Genomic DNA, 7,500 nt, shown 5'->3' on the forward strand with positions numbered 1-7,500 from the left:
GGTGTCGCACGCCACACCGCCAGCCGGCTGTGCACGCTACCGAGAAAGTACCGGTATGCGAACCGCCAGGCGACGGGCGCGCATCGCACGTTTAAGGAGACGCGGCCGGCCACACAGGCGACCACGACACACCCACGTCTCCGAGCGGGACAAACGCCGCGCGCTTCAGTATACGTAGCCGACCCTCAGCCAGACGTGGCCCGGGAACGGAATCCATGGACCGCAATGTGCGTTCGAAACGTCGATGTTCATGTGTCCTGCAGTTCACATGTCGACGCGCAATTTGCTGCGTTCTTCATCGACCCACGAGCCGAGTGATCCACCGTCCTGGGTGATCTTTTCCTTTTCAGTCTCCCACTGTCTCTTTCAAGACAGTAGCATTTGCGGGACTGAGGCGTCTGACGGCCCCTGTTCCACTATTTTTTTTGTGTCCAACGGCCTCACAGCCGATGGGCGTCGTACGGCTCCACACCGGAGCGGACAGGCACTCGGGCGAACGTCATTCAAAACCGGCGCCAGGCGCCAGGTACCGCAGGCCAGCCGCTCCAGAGCTTCAGCGCTCGTACCACACAACAACAACACTTCCGCTAGTTTTGAGAGGCACGCGTGGTTCCGCACGCGGCGCACGGCCACTGCCGTACAGGTAGCGTGTTGCGCGACACGACACGCACATCGAAAGACATGCAGTCTAGTCGGTAATGATCCTTCCGCAGGTTCACCTACGGAAACCTTGTTACGACTTTTACTTCCTCTAAATGATCAAGTTTGGTCATCTTTCCGGTAGCATCGGCAACGACAGAGTCGATGCCGCGTACCAGTCCGAAGACCTCACTAAATCATTCAATCGGTAGTAGCGACGGGCGGTGTGTACAAAGGGCAGGGACGTAATCAACGCGAGCTTATGACTCGCGCTTACTGGGAATTCCTCGTTCATGGGGAACAATTGCAAGCCCCAATCCCTAGCACGAAGGAGGTTCAGCGGGTTACCCCGACCTTTCGGCCTAGGAAGACACGCTGATTCCTTCAGTGTAGCGCGCGTGCGGCCCAGAACATCTAAGGGCATCACAGACCTGTTATTGCTCAATCTCGTGCGGCTAGAAGCCGCCTGTCCCTCTAAGAAGAAAAGTAATCGCTGACAGCACGAAGGATGTCACGCGACTAGTTAGCAGGCTAGAGTCTCGTTCGTTATCGGAATTAACCAGACAAATCGCTCCACCAACTAAGAACGGCCATGCACCACCACCCACCGAATCAAGAAAGAGCTATCAATCTGTCAATCCTTCCGGTGTCCGGGCCTGGTGAGGTTTCCCGTGTTGAGTCAAATTAAGCCGCAGGCTCCACTCCTGGTGGTGCCCTTCCGTCAATTCCTTTAAGTTTCAGCTTTGCAACCATACTTCCCCCGGAACCCAAAAGCTTTGGTTTCCCGGAGGCTGCCCGCCGAGTCATCGGAGGAACTGCGGCGGATCGCTGGCTGGCATCGTTTATGGTTAGAACTAGGGCGGTATCTGATCGCCTTCGAACCTCTAACTTTCGTTCTTGATTAATGAAAACATACTTGGCAAATGCTTTCGCTTCTGTTCGTCTTGCGACGATCCAAGAATTTCACCTCTAACGTCGCAATACGAATGCCCCCGCCTGTCCCTATTAATCATTACCTCGGGTTCCGAAAACCAACAAAATAGAACCGAGGTCCTATTCCATTATTCCATGCACACAGTATTCAGGCGGGCTTGCCTGCTTTAAGCACTCTAATTTGTTCAAAGTAAACGTGCCGGCCCACCGAGACACTCAACAAAGAGCACCCTGGTAGGATTTAAACGGGGTCCGCCTCGGGACGCGAAAGCACCCCTTCGGCTCGCCCCACCGGCAGGACGTCCCACGATACATGCCAGTTAAACACCGACGGGCGGTGAACCAACAGCGTGGGACACAAATCCAACTACGAGCTTTTTAACCGCAACAACTTTAATATACGCTATTGGAGCTGGAATTACCGCGGCTGCTGGCACCAGACTTGCCCTCCAATAGATACTCGTTAAAGGATTTAAAGTGTACTCATTCCGATTACGGGGCCTCGGATGAGTCCCGTATCGTTATTTTTCGTCACTACCTCCCCGTGCCGGGAGTGGGTAATTTGCGCGCCTGCTGCCTTCCTTGGATGTGGTAGCCGTTTCTCAGGCTCCCTCTCCGGAATCGAACCCTGATTCCCCGTTACCCGTTACAACCATGGTAGGCGCAGAACCTACCATCGACAGTTGATAAGGCAGACATTTGAAAGATGCGTCGCCGGTACGAGGACCGTGCGATCAGCCCAAAGTTATTCAGAGTCACCAAGGCAAACGGACCAGACAAGCCAATCCGATTGGTTTTGATCTAATAAAAGCGTCCCTTCCATCTCTGGTCGGGACTCTGTTTGCATGTATTAGCTCTAGAATTACCACAGTTATCCAAGTAACGTGGGTACGATCTAAGGAACCATAACTGATTTAATGAGCCATTCGCGGTTTCACCTTAATGCGGCTTGTACTGAGACATGCATGGCTTAATCTTTGAGACAAGCATATGACTACTGGCAGGATCAACCAGGGAGCTGCGTCAACTAGAGCTGAGCAGCCGGCCGCCCGGGAGTGTGTCCCGGGGGCCCGCGCGAACACGCAAGCGTCCGCTCAATTATTCTGCAAACAGGAGGAGGCCGAGCTCCCTGCACGATACACCTCGAAACCCTCTCAGGTCCCGGCGGCGCGCAGCGCCGTCCTAGGTACTTGGTCGGTTTCGAGAGAGGCGCAATCGCCCGGAGTTAGGCGAGTAGACGGTTTTAGTGCGACACCCTTGCTCCCAACTGAGCTTGCCGCTGCCGACAGAGGCCCGGGGGAGCGTGCTGTCGTGGCATTGCCGGCGGGAGACAACACGCGCCACCTATGGTGACCGGCAGCTCCAACGCCAGCGCCACACAAGGGCAAAGCCCCACTTGGGTGCAGAAGCGAACTCTCCCAGCACAGCGCACGCGCCAACACGTCCGCACAACTGCGATACAAACCACCTGCGAGAACCGCTGGGGCGACCGAGCAGCAGACGCGGTCGCGGCGCCGAGTGCCAGGCGGCGGCGCATCCTCAACGCACACAGTCCTCAATCAGACCAGCACACTGCAGATGTCCACCGCGCTTCGCACCGGGCTCGGCTGAACCAACTTTGGGCCGCCAGGCGCCGCGTGCAGGGTGCGCCGCAGCGTAGCTGCGCCGCCTGCCGGGCCCGTCGGCTGGCGCTCCTGCCACTCGGCGCCCCCCACCAGCCGCCTGTTGCGCGTGCGCCCACGCAGCGCGCGGCCAACACGCCGGGCGGCCCCCCTTCACCGGCGGGAACAGTCCCACCAAGCCACCGCCCGCGTATCGCTTCATACCCACATGGGCCTAGTCACGCGTGGTGGATGTGGCGGGGTACCGCTGAAACAACCGGTTAATAGCTGTACCGATCGTCGCCATCACAGATTCACCTCCAGCGTGAACAACCGCTCAACAACGGATTTCCAGTTCATTTGCGTATCTTGGGCAGTAAACGTAGATGTCCACCTACATTTGCGAATTCAACAATTCTTGCATGCCAGGATGTCATGTGTCACGACACGCTACATCAGACCACATACACACTGCGACATGTGCAGAAGAGAACACGTGGAAGGTGGCCCGCCGCACGTATGCGATGTACCTTCCGCGATCCACTGTCAACCGGCATCTGCGGCAATGTCCCAGATATGGAACGCGGTCCACCAGGGTAGCACTTTGTGTGAGGGCAATACGACAAAGTCGGAATACACGCGTCACTACATCAGACGGCTCACGCTGACCTGACCTGACCTGACTCACCGCACACCACCCCCAGCGACCCAGGGTGACATACAATGCGTTCGTACGTTCCTCCCACACGCCTCTACGGCGTACCACAGTGCAACCTAGCTGTTATTGGGAGACGAGACAAGTAGCATCAAGCACAACATATGGAAATTGAGATTCGACACCGTTGGGCACAGCCAGCGTACGGTCACACGTATCACACTACTTCACTCTGTACGTAACGACCGATGATCGGTACAGCGTGTGGGTTACGCGTACGACATCAGCGGACAATGGACACAGACCATACCACGACGTACACTGAGGGCGTCGACATCTGAATGCAACTGAACAGCTGCGAGGCACAGCTGCGAGGCTCATTTAACACTCAAACGCCAGACCGACCAGCTTGAGAGGACAGAGACACAAAGAGGGGGACAGAGGGGGACAGAGGGGGGGGGAGGGGGGGGGGTCGGCGATATAGTCCTATTGCAGTACAATTGACAGTGGATAGCAGGAATATGTGGAAAGTAAGCAACACTCGCAAGACATCTACATGAGGATAACAACGACACCAGAGATTCCGAGCAGTGAACTATGTTAGGCAAAGGGACAACGTGGGTTAGGTTAAGGGACAACGTGGGTTAGGTTAAGGGACAACGTGGGTTAGGTTAAGGGACAACGTGGGTTAGGTTAAGGGACAACGTGGGTTAGGTTAAGGGACAACGTGGGTTAGGTTAAGGGACAACGTGGGTTAGGTTAAGGGACAACGTGGGTTAGGTTAAGGGACAACGTGGGTTAGGTTAAGGGACAACGTGGGTTAGGTTAAGGGACAACGTGGGTTAGGTTAAGGGACAACGTGGGTTAGGTTAAGGGACAACGTGGGTTAGGTTAAGGGACAACGTGGGTTAGGTTAAGGGACAACGTGGGTTAGGTTAAGGGACAACGTGGGTTAGGTTAAGGGACAACGTGGGTTAGGTTAAGGGACAACGTGGGTTAGGTTAAGGGACAACGTGGGTTAGGTTAAGGGACAACGTGGGTTAGGTTAAGGGACAACGTGGGTTAGGTTAAGGGACAACGTGGGTTAGGTTAAGGGACAACGTCGGTTAGGTTAAGGGACAACGTCGGTTAGGTTAAGGGACAACGTCGGTTAGGTTAAGGGACAACGTCGGTTAGGTTAAGGGACAACGTGGGTTAGGTTAAGGGACAACGTGGGTTAGGTTAAGGGACAACTTGAGTTAGGTTAAGGGACAACTTGAGTTAGGTTAAGGGACAAATTGAGTTAGGTTAAGGGACAAATTGAGTTAGGTTAAGGGACAAATTGAGTTAGGTTAAGGGACAAATTGAGTTAGGTTAAGGGACAACTTGAGTTAGGTTAAGGGACAAATTGAGTTAGGTTAAGGGACAAATTGAGTTAGGTTAAGGGACAAATTGAGTTAGGTTAAGGGACAACTTGAGTTAGGTTAAGGGACAACTTGAGTTAGGTTAAGGGACAACTTGAGTTAGGTTAAGGGACAACTTGAGTTAGGTTAAGGGACAACTTGAGTTAGGTTAAGGGACAACTTGAGTTAGGTTAAGGGACAACTTGAGTTAGGTTAAGGGACAACTTGAGTTAGGTTAAGGGACAACTTGAGTTAGGTTAAGGGACAACTTGAGTTAGGTTAAGGGACAACTTGAGTTAGGTTAAGGGACAACTTGAGTTAGGTTAAGGGACAACTTGAGTTAGGTTAAGGGACAACTTGAGTTAGGTTAAGGGACAACTTGAGTTAGGTTAAGGGACAACTTGAGTTAGGTTAAGGGACAAATTGAGTTAGGTTAAGGGACAAATTGAGTTAGGTTAAGGGACAACTTGAGTTAGGTTAAGGGACAACTTGAGTTAGGTTAAGGGACAAATTGAGTTAGGTTAAGGGACAACTTGAGTTAGGTTAAGGGACAACTTGAGTTAGGTTAAGGGACAACTTGAGTTAGGTTAAGGGACAACTTGAGTTAGGTTAAGGGACAACTTGAGTTAGGTTAAGGGACAACTTGAGTTAGGTTAAGGGACAACTTGAGTTAGGTTAAGGGACAACTTGAGTTAGGTTAAGGGACAACTTGAGTTAGGTTAAGGGACAACTTGAGTTAGGTTAAGGGACAAATTGAGTTAGGTTAAGGGACAAATTGAGTTAGGTTAAGGGACAAATTGAGTTAGGTTAAGGGACAAATTGAGTTAGGTTAAGGGACAACTTGAGTTAGGTTAAGGGACAACGTGGGTTAGGTTAAGGGACAAATTGAGTTAGGTTAAGGGACAACTTGAGTTAGGTTAAGGGACAACTTGAGTTAGGTTAAGGGACAACTTGAGTTAGGTTAAGGGACAACTTGAGTTAGGTTAAGGGACAACTTGAGTTAGGTTAAGGGACAACTTGAGTTAGGTTAAGGGACAACTTGAGTTAGGTTAAGGGACAACTTGAGTTAGGTTAAGGGACAACTTGAGTTAGGTTAAGGGACAACTTGAGTTAGGTTAAGGGACAACTTGAGTTAGGTTAAGGGACAACTTGAGTTAGGTTAAGGGACAACTTGAGTTAGGTTAAGGGACAACTTGAGTTAGGTTAAGGGACAACTTGAGTTAGGTTAAGGGACAACTTGAGTTAGGTTAAGGGACAACTTGAGTTAGGTTAAGGGACAACTTGAGTTAGGTTAAGGGACAAATTGAGTTAGGTTAAGGGACAAATTGAGTTAGGTTAAGGGACAAATTGAGTTAGGTTAAGGGACAAATTGAGTTAGGTTAAGGGACAAATTGAGTTAGGTTAAGGGACAAATTGAGTTAGGTTAAGGGACAAATTGAGTTAGGTTAAGGGACAAATTGAGTTAGGTTAAGGGACAAATTGAGTTAGGTTAAGGGACAAATTGAGTTAGGTTAAGGGACAAATTGAGTTAGGTTAAGGGACAAATTGAGTTAGGTTAAGGGACAAATTGAGTTAGGTTAAGCGATAATCTGGTACAGCCACAGTTAGGTTAAGCGATAATCTGGTACAGCCACAGTTAGGTTAAGCGATAATCTGGTACAGCCACAGTTAGGTTAAGCGATAATCTGGTACAGCCACAGTTAGGTTAAGCGATAAACTGGTACAGCCACAGTTAGGTTAAGCGATAAACTGGTACAGCCACAGTTAGGTTAAGCGATAAACTGGTACAGCCACAGTTAGGTTAAGCGATAAACTGGTACAGCCACAGTTAGGTTAAGCGATAAACTGGTACAGCCACAGTTAGGTTAAGCGATAAACTGGTACAGCCACAGTTAGGTTAAGCGATAAACTGGTACAGCCACAGTTAGGTTAAGCGATAAACTGGTACAGCCACAGTTAGGTTAAGCGATAAACTGGTACAGCCACAGTTAGGTTAAGCGATAAACTGGTACAGCCACAGTTAGGTTAAGCGATAAACTGGTACAGCCACAGTTAGGTTAAGCGATAAACTGGTACAGCCACAGTTAGGTTAAGCGATAAACTGGTACAGCCACAGTTAGGTTAAGCGATAAACTGGTACAGCCACAGTTAGGTTAAGCGATAAACTGGTACAGCCACAGTTAGGTTAAGCGATAAACTGGTACAGCCACAGTTAGGTTAAGCGATAAACTGGTACAGCCACAGTTAGGTTAAGCGATAAACTGGTACAGCCACAGTTAGGTTAAGCGAT

General features: G+C 50.7%; 2 non-coding genes across 2 annotated transcripts; both read right to left on the reverse strand.

The window, feature by feature from the left end:
* Positions 1–179: 179 nt before the first annotated feature.
* LOC126331673 (5.8S ribosomal RNA) lies at positions 180–334 on the reverse strand. Its single transcript, XR_007563454.1, has one exon. It is a non-coding gene; the product is annotated as a 5.8S ribosomal RNA (ribosomal RNA).
* A 362-nt stretch (positions 335–696) lies between these two features.
* LOC126331664 (small subunit ribosomal RNA) lies at positions 697–2,589 on the reverse strand. Its single transcript, XR_007563446.1, has one exon. It is a non-coding gene; the product is annotated as a small subunit ribosomal RNA (ribosomal RNA).
* Positions 2,590–7,500: the final 4,911 nt, after the last annotated feature.

This window comes from Schistocerca gregaria, unplaced genomic scaffold (assembly GCF_023897955.1).
Source record: "Schistocerca gregaria isolate iqSchGreg1 unplaced genomic scaffold, iqSchGreg1.2 ptg001394l, whole genome shotgun sequence".
In the NCBI taxonomy this organism is placed as follows: Eukaryota; Metazoa; Arthropoda; class Insecta; order Orthoptera; family Acrididae; genus Schistocerca; species Schistocerca gregaria.